At 36.4% G+C, this 22141-nt stretch overlaps 1 pseudogene; it reads right to left on the bottom strand.

The window, feature by feature from the left end:
* Window positions 1-637: 637 nt before the first annotated feature.
* LOC119529836 lies at window positions 638-1114 on the bottom strand (annotated as a pseudogene).
* Window positions 1115-22141: the final 21027 nt, after the last annotated feature.

Raw genomic sequence — 22141 nt, 5'->3', positions numbered from 1 at the left:
TTCATTGCTTATACTTGCTTTGTCAAGTTCTTGTATCAAGGTTAGTCTAGATTCTTTTTTTATGTGAAAACATGTTTATATAAGAATATATTTTTTAATTAATTAAGAGCTTTAAGCAAATAACCATAATAACATAAACTGACAATAACTTGATAGCATGCAAATACTTTCAGGTTGGGGTGGCATGTTCATTCCTGATAAATTTACATAGAATAAATTCTCATAAGACATTTGGTTTGAAAATTGTATGTATGAATTGGTCTTAACCTGATGAATAATTAAAAGTAAAATATAAACATAAAGGCAATTTAAACACTGATATTAATTTATCTGAGTTAATCCAAGCCAATGACTAGACAGCTATATTTTTAAAAGCTGAGGTGAAAAAGTCTTTAGGAAACATACACGTACACATGTACCTTTGAAGATCAAATGCTAAAAACCCATTCCTTTGCTATTAAGCAAAAGATGTATAACATCCATCACACATCTGTTTCAAAAACAGTATGTTTCCAAAATTATACATTTCCTTATAAATAAACACTATAGTATTAATAACTATAGAGAAACAATTGGAATGAGTTCCAAAATATAACTTTCATGAGGCATCCTGGAACCATATCTTAGGGTATTCATTTTAATCTTGTAGCTTTAAGCACATCTTCTTTGCTTCCATTGGTTATATGTTTCCATTTTCATCTTCTTCATAATTGGCACACTCTCTTTTCTTGGCAAACTTTTTTCCAATTTTTCCCACCAAGGTCTCATATCTTCTAGCCATTTCTTCATTGAACACATTGAGATACACTGTTTCATCTTCAAGATCTTCTGCTTTGTTCTTGGCATTCATCTAAAGCATTAATTTCTCAACCTAAGGATTAAATCCTCTGAATGACATTCTTCCATAGAAAAGGTCTTCATACAACATAAAACTCTGCTTTTCTATTATGAAACTCTCTTCAAGTTCTGGCAAATCCAAGTACCAGTGCTCCTCACTAACGATTTTCTTCTCTTCCTCTTCTAGTTGTCTCTTGGTTTCTGAGTCCAATCCCCTTCTCATGACCTTTATGCACAGTGGATCCTTGGACAACTTGGTCTTGTGCTCCGCTGCCATGCTAACCCCCCACCCAGCATAGGCTAGACTCTTAAAATGAGCAACTGACTTCTCCCTTATTATATACCCTGGAATAATTCATACAATATTAGAATTATTAAGTCTTTGAATGTTTGGAAGAATTTCTCAGTTAAAAAAGTCTGAACTTTGAGGTTTCCTTGTAAGAGAGTACTTTAACTACTGGTTCAATATCTTTATAATACTATCCAAGGTTTTTTTAACTTATTACATTTTTATTATGAAAATTTTCAAGCATACATAAAAGTAGAGGAATATAATTTAATGATCATCCATGCACCTTTCACCTTGTGCTCTAGTTTCCTTGGCTGCTCAAGCAAATACCATGCAATGGGTGGGGGAGGGGGAGGCTCAAACAATGGGAATTTATTAGCTCACAGTTTTGAGACTAGAAAAAGTCCAAATCAAGGCATCATCAAGGTGACACTTTCTTCCTGAAAACTGGCATTCTGGGGCTGGCTGCCGGTGATCCTTGTTCCTGGGCTCCTCTGTCACATGGCAATGCATATGGTGGCCTCTCCAGGCCTCTCCCATTTCTTCCAGGTTCCTTGGAGCTTCAGCTTCTTGCTTCCTGTGGCTTTCTCTCTCTCTGAATTTCATTCTGCTTATAAAGGACTCCAGTAATAGGATTAAGACCTATCCTGACTGGGTTGGGCCACACCTTAACTGAATAACCTCATCAAAAGGTCCTACTTACAATGGGTTCACAGCACAGAAATGGGTCAAGTTTGAGCACATAGCTCCAAACACCATACCCAGTATCATCAATTATCAACATTCTGATATTTTTGTTTTCTTATGCCATTTTGAAACATCAAATTTCTAATGCTCACTCCTTTTTCTGCATTTCCTGAGTCTCTACATAATTCAACAAATGTTATATCTAAGCCTTGAGGAAATTAGTTATACCTTCTTTGTGTTGTTATTTTAACAGCTTCGTTGAGGTGTAATTCACATGCCATAGAATTCACCCATTTAAAGCCCACAATTTAATAGCATTTTACATACTCACAGATATGTATAACCATCACTGCAGTCAAGTTTAGAACACTTTGTCATATCAAAAAACAAGAGCTTTTATCCTATAGATATCACTCCCTTATACCCCATCCCTGCATTAGCCCTAAGCAACCACTAAAAAACCTTCTGTATCTATAGATTCCTATTCTGGACTTTCATATGAATGGAATTATGTAATATGTGACCTTTTGTGACTGGCTTCTTTTACTTAGCATAATGTTTTCAAGGTTCATCGAAGTTGAATTATGTGTCAGTTCTTCATTTCTTCTTATGGTTGAAACATATCCAATTGTATGGATATACCACATTTTGTTCATCCATTCTCAGTTCATGGAAGTTTAGGTGGTTTCATTTTTTTGGCCATTATGAATAATGCTGCTATAAACATTCATACACAAGTTTTTGTGTGAACGTAAGTTTTCATTTCTCTTAGGTATATACATAGAAGTATAACTGCTGGGTCATATGGTATAATAGTTTATTTGACAAGCTACTAGAATGTTTTCCAAATTGGTTGGATCTTTCTACATTACAGCTAGTGGTGTTATGAGGCTCCCAATTTGTCCAAATCCTTACCAACACTGTTATTATCTGGTGTTTTGATTCTAGCTACCCTAGTGGCTGTGAATAGGTACTTCATTGTCATTTTTAAAGCAATTTTACTGAGATATATTCACATACCATACAATCCATACAAAGTGTACAATCAATGGCTTTTAGTGGAATCACAGAGTTGTGCATTCATCACTACAATCGATTTTAGAACACTTTCACTACTCCAAAAACAAAACCTCCATACCTTTCAATCCCTTTTACCTTCCCCATTCCTACATAACAACTAGTCTAATTCTGTCCATATAGATTTATTTATATTTACATTTTATACAAAAAGAGTCATAACATATGTAGTACTTTGTGTCTGGCTTCTTTCACTTAGATAATTTTTGAAATTTTTGTGGGTTTTTTTGCTTGTTTTAATTAAAGAAGTTGTAGGTTAACATAAAAGTGATGTAAAAAATACAATGTTCCCATATATGCACCTCCCCCTTGTTGACATTGCATTGGTGTGGTACCTTGTTACAATTGATGAAAGAATATTAAAATATTACTATTAACTAAAGTCCATAGTTTGCATAAAGTGTATGTTTCCCATCTACCACCCTATTATTAACACCTCATTATAGTGACATATATTTGCTATAATTCATGAAAGAACATTCTTATATTTATACTACTAAAGACAGTCATTATCCACAATGTGTTATACAGTCCCATGTTTTATCCTTTAACTTTCCTTCTAGTAACATATATGACTCAAAATTTCTACTGTCACCCACATTCACAAACATAATTCACCACAGTTAATTACACTCACAATAATGTGCTACCATAATTGCTATCCTTTGGCAAACATTTACAATCAACCTAAATAGAAATTCTGCACAAATTAAGCATCAGCTCCCCATTCTCTACGCCCATTCTAACTTCTGGTAACCTATGTCCTAGATTCTAACTCTATGAGTTTGATTACTATTATCGGTTCACATCAGTGAGATCGTACAATATTTGTCCTTTTGTGTCTGCCTTATTTCACTCAACATAAAGTCCTCAAGGTTCATCTAAGTTGTCACAGGCAACAGGACTTCATCCCTTCTTACAGCTGATTAATTTTCCTTTATATGTATATACCACATTTTGTTTATCCATTCATCAGTTGATGGACACTTGGGATCCTTCCATCTTTTTGGCGAGTACGAACATCAGTGTGCAAGTGTCTATTTTGTCTCTATGAATTTGCTTGTTCTAGGTATGTTATATAAGTGAACTCACACAGTATATGTCCTTTTATGTCTGACTTATTTCACTTAACATAATGTCTTCAAGGTAATTGTAGCATGTATGAGAACTTCATTCCTTTTGACAATTGAATTATGTCATATGTATACATATATATATATATATATGGATTTTGTTTATGAATTTATTTGTTGATGACCACCAGGGCTGTTTATACCTTTTAACTATTTCAAATAATACTTCTATGAACATTGATGTACAAACATCTGCTTGAGTCTCTGCAATTCTTTTGGTACTTACCTAAAAGTGGGATTCCAGGTCATATGGTAATTCTATTTTCAACTTTCTGAGAAACTGCCAACTGCTTTCCACCACAGCTGCACCATTGTAAATTCCCACCAACAATGTACACTGGCTCCCACTTTTCTGCGTTTTCTACAATACCTGTTATTTTCCATGTTTTAAATGATATCCAATTTGCAGCGTGTGAAGTGGTATCTCATGGTTTTGATTTGCATCCTAATGGTTAATGATGCTGAACATTTTTTCATGTGCTTATTGGCCATTTGTATTACTTCTTTGGAGGTATGTCTATTCATGTCCTTTGCACGTTTTGAATTGGATTGTTGGTATTTTGTTGTTGCATTGTAGGTATACTTTATGAATTTGGGATATTAAATGCTTCCCAGATATATGAATTTTTCTCCCATTTCATAGGTTATCTTTTTACACTCAGATTGAACACCAAACAGGATACACCTGAAATATAAAAAAATATACTATGGAAGTAATAACCAAAAGAGAGCTTGGATATCTATACAAATATCAGATAAAATAGACTTTAAATTTTAAAAAAATTATGAGGAACAAAGAAGGGCATTATATAATGATAAAGAGGTCCAATTCAACAAGAAGGACTTTTAATGAAGATGGATTCCTCCAAAAAAAAAACATATTTTTCTGCTGGTTTCTTAGGTCTTACTAGCCTGGAACCACTTTAAACTTAATCATTAATTTGAATTTTGTTTAACTACTCAGGTTTTATATATTCAGGCTGCACACTTTTAGAAGGTCTGGCTTTTTGTTACAAATTCTCAGGAACTTTTTTTTCCTTTCCACTCAACACCAATGTTTGAGACAGACAGTTTTTCTTGAAGTTGAGGGTGAGGGAAGACAAAGAAGATTGTATTCATCCTTGCTTAGATTTGTAGTCCTTTCGCATCCCAACTTTATGGATACATCTCCTATTAGGTAACCTGAGTAGGCCCTGGGATTTTACTTCCATCATCTAAGTCCCCCAAGGCTGTAAAACCAATGCTCAACTACACCGGATTCTGCAAATGTCCTCAAGGTGAAAGCCATCATCATTGCTGTGCTTACTTCTGAGTTCCTGCATTTACTTAGTACCTGCTGTAGTAGCCTCTTATGTTGTCAGCATGTGGATTCATTCAAGAAATGTTTTTACAGCCTTGCAAGTTGTTTTCAGGAGAAGTGTTCATCCTGACCCCTAGAATACCATGTCAGAGAAAATAATATGTTTTCAATCAGCTTTTAGTGCCATATTTTCAATATGAACTGACAACAAAAGGTTATCAGACATGTGAGGAAAATTTCTAACATAAAAAGTGTAGACAGATACAAACCAGAGAAAAAAAAGCAGTTTGACAAAAAGTGACAGTGCAGGTAGAAGAAAACCTTCAAACCATTAATATCCTCAGAGAGATACGAAAAGATATAGTATCTATGAAACAAAACCAGGAAGTTTAAACAGGTGCATTCACAGAACCTAAAAGAACTCATGAAAATTAAAAACCTATAGCAGAAGTGAAAAGCTCAATAGATACGTAAGAATATACAGTGAAGGAAGTCTCCAGGAAAATTAGAACATAAAAGATAAGAGAGAGAGAAGAAGAAAAAGATAAAAGCAAAGGTTCAAGAAATCCACTACCCAAATAATATGAGTTCTAGGAAGAGAGAACAAATTTAATTTCCTGAAAGTAAAGCACGTGATTTCTCATATTGAAAAATTCCCCTGGGTGCCCAGGAAAACAAATAAAACAGATACACATTAAGGCATATTGTAATTAAATTCTATTATATCAGGGACAAAGATTTTGGGGGTAGGGTACATGTCAGAAACAAAAACTCAGGAGTCATAATAGCTTCAAAATTTTTTATAGTTACACTAGGAGCAAGAAAATAATGGAACAACGGCATCAAATATCTGAAAGACAATTATTTTCAACCTAGGGTTCTACGCCAAGCTCTCAATAATTAGGATGGAGTAAAAATATTTTCAAACATACAAGGGTTCAAAACATGTAGCTTTCATGAACCCTTTTTCAAATAGGTACCAAAAACTGTGTTTACCAAAACAAGAGAGTAAACTAAGAAAGAAGATGTGGTTTCTAGAAAATAAGAGGTCTAACACCAGACAGATGTGAAGGGATTCCAGAATATGGTAATGAGAGATCTCAAATAAAAGGTACAGTGCCACAGTCCCAGAGAGATTCTCCAAGATCAAATTCATATAATACTTTATATGTTTGCATATATAATTAGGAGAAACAGGAAAATGACCTAGAGTTTGGAGATGATAGAAACACAGAAAACTAATTGATCACACAACCAATCAGGAAACCAAAACAATTATCAACTCCAGGGAAATAAGAGTTGTGCAAGAAAAAATAATCATAAAAAGCTGCATGGCTCAGTTGAAAATAGCATTATGTAATCATAAGAACATAAACTTTCAAAACTGATCTAAGCAAATCTGAAAAAATATTTTCAAAATATTGATAAAAATTTTGGGCCAAAGAGGGTATGTATATGTGACAGGAAAGGGGCTTGGTGAGAGAGACCTAAAATCTCCTGGATCTCAGATGGAAGTCAGTAGAAAATGACGAAAACTTGAATATTAAGAAGCAACAATAGAAATGTGTCTCATACATTTGTGGAAATAAATAAAAAGAATTGGCTCCAATTGTTGAAATCAATGCCTTCTGAGAAAGGAAAAAGTAGGGGAGTGTTGGGATGACTAATGGTTTTGTGTATCTAAACTCAGAAAAATTAACCCTTTAACCCTATGCATTATAGTTTTGATTAAAAAATAAAGTTTGATAAGATTGAGACAGTCTTCTATTTGCAATTATATTATGGGACACCTAACATCATAAGATTTAAAGGCTTTTATTTTTCTTCTATTTTACAGACTAAAACTGGTGTAAGCCACCTTTTATGCCAGGACACCTGTATCACAAGGAGCTCAGGTTTCACTGGAAGAAGAGGGGGAAGTGACAATTGCTGCCTCGTTTCTCTTAGCTTGAGTAGCTGCCCTTACATGGCATATGAGGATGCATTACTGGTGCTGATGCCTGACACCACAATGGTTGTGACAAATATATATGATTTTCCTTTCACAGTTTTATACCAAAATGTTGCCCATGAAAGGCACTTTCACTCACTTTGAGCATTATCATCTCCTTCCCTCGGCTTATATCTGTATAAGAATTTTCCCTACTACCACGTATTCTGTGCTATTTCTACTTTTTTGAAAATATTTTTCTCACCCCTCCCTCATTCTAGTAGGATTACCACCCAGCATTAATGAAGCTTTATCCATGGTTCAGGTAGGGAGGTGACAATGCTCTATGGTTTTTACTTTACACAAATCACTTCATATGTTTCATATTTAAGAAGGTTGGACTCCATCACTCATTCAATCCTTCTAAAGTTCTGCTATGTTCTGATGCCAGAGCCCATAATTACCATAAAACAGGTTGATTTCAGGCCAAATTGCACTGGAAAATGACATTTTGAATTTTTATTGGGACTCTGAAGAGAACATGTTCTTCTCAGTTATTGTACTTTTAACACTAAAATACTGAGAAATAGTCTTTCCATATGAAGTATAAGAAAAAAGTTTAAAATTTAAGATTTATTCCCTTCTCTTATAATTTTTATTAGCATTTAAGTAAATTCAGTGCCCATCAGAACTAGTTCTAGTTATTTTTATTGATGCCATATAGACAATCCATAATCAAAACCATCAGTAAAACTGCTATGTCTCCTCTGCTTCTGCCAGAAAATTGGCAGAAAATTCTTATTTAAAGCTTGCAAGAAAAACCCAGAGGAAGCTTGTAGAAATCCTTTATGCTGTATTTCCCAGCAACAGAATAGTTTCCTGCCACTGAAAACTCAATTAAATTTTGCCTCATTGAAAGTGTGAAGACCAGGTGGCCCCTAGGAATCCCATTCTCACTCTGGCTATCCATATAAAAATAACACCATGACATTTTACAACAAATACTATAAATCCCTTTTGACCACCACAGCAAAATACAATGAGAGAGGAGAACCTAAGATGGTGGCTAGGAGAGACAAGGCAAAAAAACATCTCTGTGAAAAATACTAGATAAAAGCCAGAGACTGACCCAGAACACCACTTCCAGCAATGCACCAGCTGGACAAGGTCTGCTAAATCCACAGGGGCCGTGCACTTGGTGAAACCAGGAGTCTGTGTTCTGAAATGAATGAGTGAACCTGCTGAATGTCTGGCAGCCACACTGCGGTGTGGGGAAACTGCAGGTTGGCGTTTGGAGGCGGACTAGATCTTTTTTAAAAAAAAACCCAAAAGACTGGCAGTTTGATGTGCCAAGCCCTGCATCATGGGACTTGCCCTTATGGGGCTCGTTACTGCAAAGGAGAGGCTAAACTTGCATATACTTGTGCCTAAGAGTCTCCCCCTGAGTACCTCTTTGTTGCTCAGATGTAGCCCTCTCTCTCTAACTGAGCCACCTAGGCAGGTGAACTCACTGTCCTCCCCTCTATGTGGGACCTGACTCCCAGGGGTATAAATCTCCTGGGCAATGCAGGATGTGACTCCCAGGGATGAATCTGGGCCTGGCATCATGGGATTGAGAATATCTTCTTGACCAAAAGGGGGATGCAAAATGAGATGAAATACTTTCAGTGGCTGAGAGATTTCAAGTGGAGTCGAGAGGTCACTCTGGTGGACATTCTTATACACTATATAGATAACACCTCTTAGGTTTTAATGTATTAGAATAGCTAGAAGTAAATACCTGAAACTACCAAACTCCAACCCAGTAGTCCAGACTCCTGAAGACAATTGTATAATAATGTAGATTACAAGGAGTGACAGTGTGATTGTGAAGGCCTTGTGGATCACACTCCCTTTGTCTAGTGTGTGGATGGATGGATAAAAAAGTGGGGACAAAAACTAAATGACAAATAGGGTGGGATGGGAGGATGGTTTGGGTGTTCTTTTTTTGCTTTTATTTTTTATTCTTATTCTGATTCTTTCCAATGTAAGGAAAATGTTCAGAAATAGATTGTGGTGATGAATGCACAACTATATGATTGTACTGTGAACAGTTGATTGTATACCATGGATAATTGTACTGTATGTGAATATATTTCAATAAAACTGAATTTAAAAAAAAAAAAACACAAAAGCAGCTACAGATAAGGCAGTGAGAACCACACGGTGAGGCACAGCAGGAGCGGGCTGTGTGGATGCCTCATTATCTGATATGGAAGATAGCCTTTTGTGGACCCGCTGCTGATTGTCTCAGAGCAAGGGGGGCAGAGGTGAGCCAAAGGGAGAAAAAACCACACCCCTTGCAGACATCTTCCTGGCAGGCTGGGAGTGCTCTTGCCCGGCGCCAGAGCCACAGATCAGAGCCGCACCAAGGGACCCAGTGTGATGGGAAGTGTTTCCCGCAATACTGTGCACTCGCCACAGTATCAGGCATGGGCAGTGGACTTTCACGCACCCACAGCTGGTTGTCCTGGAGCTGGGAAGGCAGAGCTGTGAAAAAATGGGGAGGTTAACACACCCCATTCAGCCTTCTTTACAGCAGGCTGAGAAAGCCCCTGCATGGCCTGGCAGCCCAGGGCTTTCCTTGAGGGACAGCGCACACTTGTGACATAGCACAGCCTCCCCCCAGCAGAGGCCCTGGAAGGGCACGGCTGGGAAGGGGGACCCGCTCGGAAATCCCAGGGACCCTACGCCAATACCAAGGACTTGTGGGTCAGCGGCAATCTGTGGCGAGACAGAAATGAAGGCTTAGACTCTTGCAACAGCCTTAAATCTCCAGGAACACCTGGGATATTTGATTATTAAAGCTGCCCTGCTTCCTTAACCACTCAGACACACGCCCCACATTCAGGGCAGACAGCACCAACAACACACCCAAACTCGGTGCACCAATTGGACCCCACAAGAACCAGACCCCCACACACCACAAAGTTGGGGAGAACTGACTTGAGGGAAATAGGTGACTCATGGACACCATCTGCTAGTTATTTAGAGAAAGTGTATGCCACCAAGCTGTAGATCTGACAAATTAGAGATTGGGGTTTCAATAATCCTTCATATCCTAAAAGAACACTATCAACTAAGGCAAATGCCAAGAGCCCCAAAACAACAGGAAATTTTAAAGCATATGAAAAAACCAGACGATATGGATAACCCAAACCCAAACACCCAAATCAAAAGATCAGAGGAGACACAGTACTTGGAGCAATTAATCAAAGAACTAAAGACAAACAATGAGAGCATGGCACAGAATATAAAGGACATGAAAAAGAGCATGGCACAGGATATAAAGGTCATGAAGAAGACCCTAAAAGAGCATAAAGAAGAGATTGCAAGAGTAAATTAAAAAAAAAAATAGATGCTCTTATGGAAATAAAATAAACTGTTGACCAAATTAAAAAGATTCTGGATACTCATAGTACAAGACTAGAGGAAGCTGAACAATGACTCAGTGACTTCAAGAACCACAGAACAGAAAATGAAAGAACAAAAGAAAGAATGGGTAAAAAAATCAGAAAAATCAAAATGGATCTCAGGGATATGATAGATAAAATAAAACATACAAGTATAAGACTCATTGGTGTCCCAGAAGGGGAAGAAAAGGGTAAAGGTCTAGAAAGAGTATTCAAAGAAATTGTTGGGGAAAACTTCCCGAATCTTCTACACAATATAAATACACGAAGCATACATGCCCATCGAACTCCAAATAGAATAAATCCAAATAAACCCACTCCGAGACATATTTTGATCAGACTGTCAAATACTGAAGAGAAGGAGCAAGTTCTGAAAGCAGCAAGAGAAAAGCAATTCACCACATACAAAGGAAACAACATAAGACTAAGTAGTGACTACTCAGCGGCCACCATGGGGGCAAGAAGGCAGCGGCATGACATATTTAAAATTCTGAGAGAGAAAAATTTCCAATGAAGAATACTTTATCCAGCAAAACTCTCCTTCAAATTTGAAGGAGAGCTTAAATTTTTCACAGACAAACAAATGCTGAGAGATTTTGCTAATAAAAGACCTGCCCTCCTTCAGATACTAAAGGGAGCCCCACTGACAGAGAAACAAAGAAAAGAGAGAGAGAGAGAGAGAAATTTAACAGACATATATAGAACATTACATCCCAATCACCAGGATACACATTCTTCTCTAGTGACCACGGATCTTTCTCCAGAATAGACCATAGGCTGGGACATAAAACAAGCCTCAATAAATTTTAAAAAATTGAAATTATTCAAAGCACATTCTCTGACCACAGTGGAATACAAATAGAAGTCAATAACCATCAGAGACTTAGAAAATTCACAAACACCTGGAGGTTAAAAATGAGGGGAAATGAAAAATTCCCAAATAATCAAAAGCTGAGGGACTTTATCACCAGTAGATCAGTCCTATGAGAAATGCTAAAGGGAATTGTGCAGGCTAAAAGGAAGGGACACTAAAGAGTTGACTGAAACCACATGAAGAAATAAAGATTTCCAGTAAAGATCACATGGTAAATATAAATACCAATACTACTGTATTTTTGATTTGTACCTCCACTATGTACCTCCTACAGGATAAATGAAGTGTAATGATAAATCAGTGGTTTTAGACTCAATGTAAAATATGTAATTTTTGACAAGAACTACATAAAGGTGGGGGAATGGAGGAGTATAGGAACATAGTTTATCTGTCCTGTTGAAATTAAGTTGGTATCAAAGAAAACAAGATTGTTATAGACTTAAGATGTTAAATTTAAGCCCCTCAGTAAACACAAAGAAGATATCAAACAATATGATCATAGAGATGAAAAGTAGAGTATGGGTTACGAAAAGTGGGGGAAGGGGCAATGAGGAGTTAATAAGAAATGAGTGTAGGATTTCTGTTTGGGGTGAAGGGAAATTTCTAGTAATGGATAGTGGGAAGGTGATGGCATTGCAACACTGTGAGTGTGATTAATCCCACTAAATGGAATGCTTGGGAGGGGTTGAAATGGGAAGATTTATGCTATAGATATGTTTCCACAATTGAAAAAACAGACAGTCTAAATAGATAATGACAATTAAATGCCATAGATGATCCTGGACAAGATCTAAGAATAGAGGAGAAAAGACTCGAAAGGACACAATTGGGACATAAGGGAAAAAATGAAATACAGAATGAAAGCTTTTTATCAATGTTAAATTTCTTGAACTTCTTAACTACACTTAATGTGATTATATAAATGAATATTATTGTTCATAGGAAATGTATATGTGAATTATATTATTTGTTCAAGGATTAGTGCAACATGCTCTCATATGTTCAGAAGACAGAGCAATAGATGATGGATAGTAGGGAGGGAAGGAGGGAGGGAAAGAAAGAAATGGTAAAGTGACGAAACATTAAAATTGGTAGATCGGGATATCGGTGGAGAGGGGTTGGGGTATGCTGGAGTTCTGTGTATGGGTTTTGTATTATTTTTGCAACTGTTCCTGTAAGTTTGAATTTATTTCAAAATCAAAAAAAAAATAAAAATACAATGAGAGAGACCACGAATATGGAATATTGATTTTCCCTCCAAGAATGAAAGGCAGAAACGACTAGGGCATAAATCTCTCTGCGCTGTACATTTCACCAAGAAAACAGTTCTTCTTCAACCCAGTGTGGTGCCATTGCCTTTGTATTCCATCCCCAACAGGGCGTTCTGTTCTTATAAGCTCAAGATACAATGTGGAAGAAAATTCAGATGACCACTGAAGCCCCTAGCTTCCCCGAATCCTCACCCAGCTTCCTGGGCAAGTCTGAGAATGATCTTAACTTTTTCCATAGAAACCCAGGTGCTGTTTCTTTTTGGGCTTAGGAGAACAGTTTGGCTTTGCTTTTCCTTTACTCTTATTAGATTAATATTGTTCTAACTAGGCCAATCTCCCTATAGGCCTAAGTTGAAGAAAAGTAAATTATAAAAGCTTCCAGCAGCAGCCTTTGTAAATCTGGGACGTATCTCAGTTTTACTTGGTTCTGCCACCGTCAAAGTTTCTTCCATATTTTGTTTTATCACAAGGTTGCATCAGTAGAGAGAGAACCACAGGGCAATTCAAAACACTTAGAGTTTAGAATTATTACAGCAGAATGATTAGAGAAACTATATTTTGGAAATCTGCATAGCTTTTTAGGAAAGCCTGAATGAAATAAAGCAACTGTCCACATTCATTTCAAGGGTTGACGGCAGTGCCAGGTCTAGAACCCAGTTCTCACAGCTCCCTATAACGTGTCAACAATATACTACCATCCTTGGGTGCTAACTGACAAAACAAAGCAAATATCCTGTTGCAATCAGATATGGGGTTGGAGTTCATGCAAAAGGATAAGGCTAGAGATAGAAATTTGGATATTCACAGATGAGAGTTGCAGACACTGACTTTCCCAACAGAAAATGTTTAGAAGATACTTTCAGTGTGAAAAGGGTAGTCTTACAACTTGTGGTTTTGACCATTTGTGAGCAAACTTGAAGGCCCAAGACACATAGTGATTTGGAAACATGCTAAGACTGGCAAGTTACCTGGCATATGAGCCTAGCCTGAGGTCTAGAATGCAGATTTCAGCAGAGCTTTTCTGTTCTCCACTCTCCTCTGTACAGAGCAATAGAGTGATATTTAAAAGAAAAAAAAAAGTTTCCTTATAAACAAAAATGGCCTAGAAGAGAAAGGCAACTAGATTTGTAAAGGAGGAAATAAGCAAAAGTGAGGATATCTAAGAAAATAATATTCCTTTGATGAAATTTTAGGTAAAGTGCACACTTTTAGACTTGAAATGAACATTCCACAATCATTCCATCAACCAACCAACAAACAAGTAGCCATTGAATTCCTAAACGTGCTTGGGCTAAGTTCGTGAATGCCTAAGACAGTCTATGTCCTCAGTGAGTTTACATTCTGAAGGGAAGCACTGGACAAATATCAACATTAAATGAGACATCTGTAATAGAAGAGAAGCACAGGATGCCTCAGGATCATATAACTACGGAGCCTGAAGGGCAGAGAATGCCCACCTGAATGGGGCTATGGAAGCTAAGACTTGTGTCCTATTTGGATCTAAAATACATAAAGTGTAACGATAAATCAGTGGTTTTGGACTCAATGTAAAATATGTAATTTTTGAGAAGAACCACATAAAGGTAAGGGAATGGGGGAGTATAGGGACATAGTTTATGTGTCCTATTGAAGTTAAGTTGGTATCAAAGAAAAACAAGATTGTTATAGATTTAAGAGAGAAAATTTAAGCCCCACAGTAAACACAAAGAAATTATCAGAGAATATGACCATAGAGATGAAAAGTAGAAAAAAATGAAATATAGAATGTAAGCTTTTTAGCAATGTTAAATTTCTTGAACTTCTTAACTATACTTAATGTGATTACATAAATGAATATTCTTGTTCATAGAACCCAGTTCTCACAGTGATTTGTTAAACTGTTTCAGCAAATGCCTCAGCCAGTTCAAAATTTGTTATGGAGAGAATTCTATACTTTAGAGGATTTGCAAATTTGAAGATTCTCAAAATTCTCAAACTGTTTATCCTTCAAAAATATTACAGATGGAATTGCTGAGGACCGGTGACTGAGGCCCCTGTTAGAAGGTAAGATGACAAAGACGATCCAGAGGAAACCAGGAAACGGTGGCAGGAGAGGTGGGAGGATATGAAATAATATCAAACGCCACTGGGAACTTGAGAAGGATAAGAAAAGAGAAAGGGGAGCTGTTAGTGACCTTCACGGGAGCAGTTTGAGGGGCAGACACTACTGCGATGGTGTGAGGGGCTTATGCAGAGTGGAAGCAGGGGGTGCATGAGCCTTCACTCTTGCAAAATTGTCACACACATTTGCCCTCCCTCATTTCAAGAGCCTCCCGAAATCCTACTTCTTTCAAGAAACTGGTTTTAATAGGAAGAAGAGAAAGGGAGCACTACTCGACTTTTCCTTGAGCATCACCATAAGCTGTCACTAAACATTACTATTTTCTAAACATGCAGCATGTTATTTCACTCAGTCATATGTTTTCAGATCAGCAGCAAGACAGAGAAAATATTTGTGGCTCTGAATTATTAATATTGAACCAATAAAATCACTATTATTCAGGACTATGCTACAAAAATGTGCTTATATAGAGCCACTTTTGTCCACATCCATCCAACTGACCTACTCCCTATTTCTTAGGAGCACTTCTTAGTATCTTACAGCAGCAACAACGCTATTCCCTCCCAAAAGAAAACCACTCTCCCCCCTCACCTGTACAGATTTCTGTTGGATGCCTATGCCTTCTGCCCTCCATTTGACCACAACTGAGGGAATAAAGGTAAATTGCTATTACAGAGCCTGGCAATAATTGGTACTCAGTATTATCTTGTACATTTTCTTTCCTTTTCCTCCCTTCAGCAGACATTTATTAATGAACTGTCAATTGAGTGATTATCTGCTTTCTAGGGCATTCTGTATGTGTTTTGCATGACTATATTTTGACTGCTTATAATTTTTTAGATGTTATCTTTTTTCCCTTTTTTTAACGGTATGAATCTCCTTTATTAAAAGTCTCACCTTTCTCAAATTGAAGACTGCAAAAAAATAAAAACAGTGCTTTATTGAATTCTAAGTTTCTAGAATTAGAAAGTCTATTTATTGACATTATAAAGCAAGCAATTTGAACATTTAGTCCCTCCATAAATACTTCTGAATGATGATAACAGCCCACTTTCCTTAAATTAGTTACAGTATACAAAGAATTCAATTAGTTGAATTATGATTTTATTATCTATCATAGGATTAGCAAACAAGTAAATCAAAGGATTAAATTTATGCTCTCCAAATAAATATGTTTCCAAGCAAAAATATACTTTTTACTTCTTTTTAAGAATCAGTGTCAAATCCCAACAACTTCCCTGTTGCATCTTATTTCATATCCCTATGAAAATTACAGTCTGGGCTTCAAAAGATAACATAAACTTCTTAAACTTAATATTTTAAAAATCCAATATCCCCTGGGGAATAAATGTCCCTGGAAACACAGGATATGACTCCCAGGGATGAATCTGGATCCAGGAGCACGGGATTGAGAACATCTTCTTGACCAAAAGGGTGATGCTAAATGAAAGAAAATAAAGCTTCAGTGGCTGAGAGATTTCAAATGGAGTCAAGAGGTCACTCTGGTGGACATTCTTATGCACTATGTAGATAACATTTTTTAGGTTTTAATGTATTGGAATAGCTAGAAGTAAATACCTGAAACTATCAAACTCCAACCCAGTAGCCTTCACTTTCGAAGACAATTGTATAACAGTAGCTTACAAGGGGTGACAGTGTGATTTGTGAAAACCTTGTGGATCGCACTCCCTTTATCCAGTGTATGGATGGATGAGTAGAAAAATGCGGACAAAACTTAATGAAAAACAGGGCAGGATGGGGGGGATGATTTGGGTGTTCTTTTATATTTTTATTTTTTATTCTGATTCTGATTCTTTCTGATATAAGGAAAATGTTCCAAAATAGGTTGGAGTGATGAATGCACAACTATATGATGGTACTGTGAACAGCTCGCTGTACATCATGGATGACTGATTGTATGGTATGCAAATATATTTCAATAAAACTGAATTTAATTTTAAAAAATCCAATATCAAATACAATTTAGTGAGATTAAAAAGAGCTACTTTTGCTCCATCTGGGTAAATGCTGTTTTCCACACAATGAGATTATATAATAATATATGTATTATTGGCAGGATAGTGGTAGGCCTGCTGCCTTCTCCTGGGACCCACAAATGCATCCTGTGTTCAGGACCAGGTGTGTCAGCCTGGAGGGATAAAATACAAATACACAGTAGTTAAGGGGACTGCCGGTACATTCCTTCCCCTGTTGCCCTGAGCATATATAAACATTCACGGGAAGCAGTCTGATTCTGTTGGGCATGTTTTACGAGCTCACAGATGGGTGGTGTATCTGTGCTTGGCAGTTAGGGAGTGGGGTTCCTCCACTCAGGCAGCATAAGAACATGAGAGAGGGTTCTGTGCATAGAACATCTCCCTGCATTGATCACAGATGGAGAATTGCTGGCTACAGGGAACCAATGCCCACTAGTGAAGCTGAACTTGCTCTTTCTCTTCTCCATGTGAGTAAAACATGTTTCCACCCAAGTCTGTGTAAGGCACACTTTTGTGGCAAACCCTTACACCTGTATTGGAGTGGGCTGACATCTCTTTAGGTGTCCCTCCTTCTGACTGACATATATATATATATATATATATATATATATATATATATTCTTTATTCTTTATAAATTAAATACATTATTTATTTATTTTTAATTATATTCCCACTTTTTAATCTTCAGAAAGTTCCATTTTCAGCAAACATATTTAACATTAACATTGTGGTCTTATTTCTCTGTTTAAGTGGCAAAATATTGATGACATAAAAATTCCTAGTCCACATTCACTATAGAGTAGCACTATTTTTCACACTGAAAATAAATGCTAGTAAAGTTGTTTAAAATTCAGTGATTGCTTCCAAAACATTTGGTCAACTTCCTTCAACTGCTCTATTTAATGACCATAAAGTTTTGAACTAAAGACACTTGGAAAGAAAGCAAAACCATGTGAATCAAAGAAGATTGGAAGTAGAACAATGAAACTTGACTGATAAGAAATCCACAAATCTGTCAGAACTTTAACCAAAAGAACATATAGGATGACTAAGCTGTCCTCCAACTCCTCCCCTTCACCCCCACCATGCATACCCCTGCCGAACCTTTTGCTATCTTGAGTGATTATTTATTACAATTAAAACTATCTTTTCCCCCACATCTTTAGAAAGTGAGGAAAAACTAAACACCTGCTCTAATAATTCCTTATATTACTCTAATAACTACTAATAATTAGTCATTAGTAACAATTATTTGCTGATAAAATTTGAGTATAATTGTTTAATTCTACAAACTCCTACAGAGATTAATGTTTCTTGAACATTAGCAAACTCTGTACCTACACACTAGTTGAAAAAAGTGTTTAAAACAACTAATCAGCTTTTGGTCTATGCTGTGCCATACCACTGGTTTTGGGTTTCATGTGAGGGGTTCCTTGCCTTCCCTTGCCTTGCCTTGCCTTTTTCATTGAATTGACCCAGAATTGGGATATTATGTGGACACAGCTTGAGACAGTACAGTGAGTATCTCCTTTAAGGTCACACAAATAGGTGGAATCCAGAGACCAGGACAATAACAAGAACTGCTCCACACACTGCTCCATAACAAAAGAGAAATGAGTCAAAAAACTTTTCTTCAAGGAATTTAATTGAGGCGATAGAGCGCACAAAACCATGATGAGCCCCAACCCTATTATTTCTTGTTTGTTTAACCTTGGGCCGGTCATGTCACCTCTGTGAGCCTTCACATAAACTCTTTCTGTAAAAGTGATGCAATCAGATTTAATCAACTCTAAATTTAACTCAAAAGCAGGGCCACAACCAGGGTGCAAAATTTCAGGGAGTGCCAAAAAACTCAGTAATCATGCCAAATGTTAGTTGAATGCAATATTCGAAAAAAATCATGTCACCAAACTTTGGTCCACAGTCTAGCCACCTATTTTTTTAATAAAATTTTATTGGGATCGGGGTGAGGATTAAGGGGAGGTGAGTGAAGCAAGGTTGTGCAAGTGCAGGGTTGGGTTCTGTCTTTATTTAAAATTCTCATACTGTTCATCATAGTTTATTGCATTAATTTTTATTTTAAAAATATTTCATTAAAGTATTATTTATCTTGATTACTGAGCTATTTTAAAGTCCCTTAAATTTTGTGCCCAAATTCTAATTTGTTAGAATTAATGAGTGAAGAACTGAATACCTAGTCCTAGTTCAATAAGATAAACAAAAAATAAAACACTAGCAAAACATGCTATGTATATTTAATAAATTATTGAAATTATTGATCAGAAAGCAGCTTCATTTTCTAAAATATATTAAATTTTATTTTAAGCATACAAGCCTCCAAGCAGTGTAATACTATAAAAACTCAAAGCAAGAGAAACATCCTTACAGGCAGGATGACTAAACTGTATTCATTCTGGCTGTTCCATTATAGCCCAGTCTCTGAGTGTGAGAACATGTAGACTGGGAGGCCTCAGTTTCCAACTACCACTTAGTATCCTGAGGAGAGAGTAGCCTGCTAAAAAAGATGCAGATTACTTCAAGTATATTACAAGTTGAAATTTTTGGTTTCCTTTTTTTTTTTTTTTTTAGTTAATGATTTGTTTAATTAAAAACATATAGTCCTACACTCAGACTTTTATGCAAACTATCATCACCCTGGGGTCTTGCAGGATATTGCCTGTAAGACAAAGCAGATGTACATTTTTGGCATGAGTGTATATGTATCTCTTCTTTTCACTTTCCAGTGCTGGATAAAATTAATCTGAAGGCTTAGAAAGTCTTTGGTTTTTATTTTTACTGGAAGCATCAATATTTTTTATGTGATGATCTCAACTTGAGGCTACCTAAAGGTTGAGGGTTTATTTGAGGACAGTCTAGTTAGTTCATCATTACTTAAACAGATAAAAAGAATCAGTCCTTTAAGAAAGTTTGACTAAAACTAAAAGTTACTTCATATATAATCATATGCTCATATAAAATGATGACATGAGAAAAAAACTTATCATTAGAAAATGCTTTTGAAATCAGTATCTAAGCCTTTCAAGTTCTTATCTGGACCTTTTTAATGCAATTTTATTGAGATATATTCACACACCATATAATCCATCCAAAGTATACAATCAATTGGCCCTTTTTTTCAGACAGATTTTTTTCCATAGTTTACATTAGGTTATTTCTTTCCATATAACACCCTATTATTAACACCTTCTATTAGTGTTGTACATTTGTTATAATTCATGAAAGAACACTCTTATATTTGTAATATCAACAATAGTTATTGTCTACAATAGGGTTCACTGTATTACAGTCTGATGCTTTATCTTTTTTTTTTATCATTGGAACTGTCTATTTAAACTGTTTATTTCACATTTACTCAACCAAATCTTTTTTTTATTCATTTTTATTGAGATACATTCACATACCATGCAGTCATACAAAGCGTACATACATTCAGTTGTTCACAGTACCATTACGTAGTTGTGCGTTCATCACTAAAATTAATTTTTGAACATTTTTATTACCACATACACAGAAACAATAAGAATAAAAATTAAAGTGAAAAAGAACAATTAAAGTAAAGAAGAACACTGGGTGACTCCCCCCCCCCCATTTTTCTACTCCTCCATCCATACACTGCACAAAGGGCAGTGTGATCCTTATGGCTTTCCCAATCACCTTGTCACCCCTCATAAGCTACATTTTTATACAATCATCTTCAAGATTCATGGGTTCTGGGTTGTAGTTTGATAGTTTCAGGTATTTACTGCTAGCTATTCCAATTCGTTAGAACCTAAAAAGGGTTGTCTATATTGTACATTAAGAGTGCCCACCAGAATGAACTCTCGTGGAATCTCTCTGCCACTGAAGCTTATTTCATTTCCTTTCACATCCCCCTTTTGGTCAAGAAGATGTTCTCCATCCCACGATGCCAGGTCTAGATTCCTCCCCGGGAGTCATATTCCACGTTTCCAGGAAGATTCACTCCCCTGGGTGTCAGATCCCACGTAGCGGGGAGGGCAGTGATTTCACCTGCCAAGTTGGCTTAGCTAGAGAGAGAGGGCCACATCTGAGCAACAAAGAGGCATTCGGGAGGAGGCTCTTAGGCACAATTATAGGCAGGCCTAGCCTCTCCTTTGATGCTTTATCTTTTAATTTTTATTCTAGTAATATAAATGACCTAAAGTTTCCTCCTTTTAAACACATTCATCAATATAATTCAGTGCTGTTAATTACACTTAAAATAACGTGCTCCCATCACCATCATCCATCTCCAAACATTTTCAATCAACCTAAATAGAAATTCGGTACAAATTAAGCATCAACTCCCCATTCTCTAACCCCATTCTATGCACTGGGAATCTAGATTCTAGATTCTAACTTTGTGAGTTTGTTAATTATAATCAGTTCATATTAGTGAGATCATACAAAATTTATCCTTTTGTTTCTGACTTACTTCACTCAGCATGATGTCCTCAGGGCCCATCCATGTTGTTGCATGCATCAAGACTTCATTCCTTTTTACAACTGAATAATATTCCATTGTATGTATATAACATATTGTATGTATGTAACAATGAATATAACCACATTCATTGGTTGATGGACACTTAGGTTGCCTCTGTCTTTTGGCAATTGTGAATAATGTTGCTGTGAACATTAGCGTGAAAATATTCATGACACTGCTTTCAATTCTTTTGGGAATAAACCTAGTTACAGGGTTGCCAGGTCATGTGGTAATTCCTGAGGAACCCCTAAACTCTCTTCCACAGAGGCTGCACCATTTTAATTGCTACTAGCAATGAATGAGCATCCTCTCTAACACTTGTCGTTTTATGTTTTTTTAATAGTAGCCATTCTAGTGGGTATGAAATTATATCTCATTGTGGTTTTGATTTGCATTTCCATGATAGCTAATGATGTTGAGCACCTTGTCATGAGTTTTCTGACCATTTGTATATCTTCTTTAGAGAAATGTTTATTCAAGCCTTTGCCCATTTTTTAATTAGGATGTCTGCCTTTTTATTGTTTAGTTGTAGGATTTCTTTATATAGTCTTGATAATAAGCCCTTATCAACTGTGCAGTTTCTAAATATTTTCTCCTGTTAAATAGGTTGTCCTTTCATTTTCATTGCAAAGTCTTTTGATGCACAAAAGCTTTTAATTTTGATGACATTCCATTTATCTATTTTTTT

The sequence above is a fragment of the Choloepus didactylus genome, chromosome 3 (genome assembly GCF_015220235.1).
Source record: "Choloepus didactylus isolate mChoDid1 chromosome 3, mChoDid1.pri, whole genome shotgun sequence".
Taxonomy (NCBI): Eukaryota; Metazoa; Chordata; class Mammalia; order Pilosa; family Megalonychidae; genus Choloepus; species Choloepus didactylus.
Note: the sequence above shows the minus strand (reverse complement) of the source record. Positions and strands in the feature narration are given on the sequence as shown.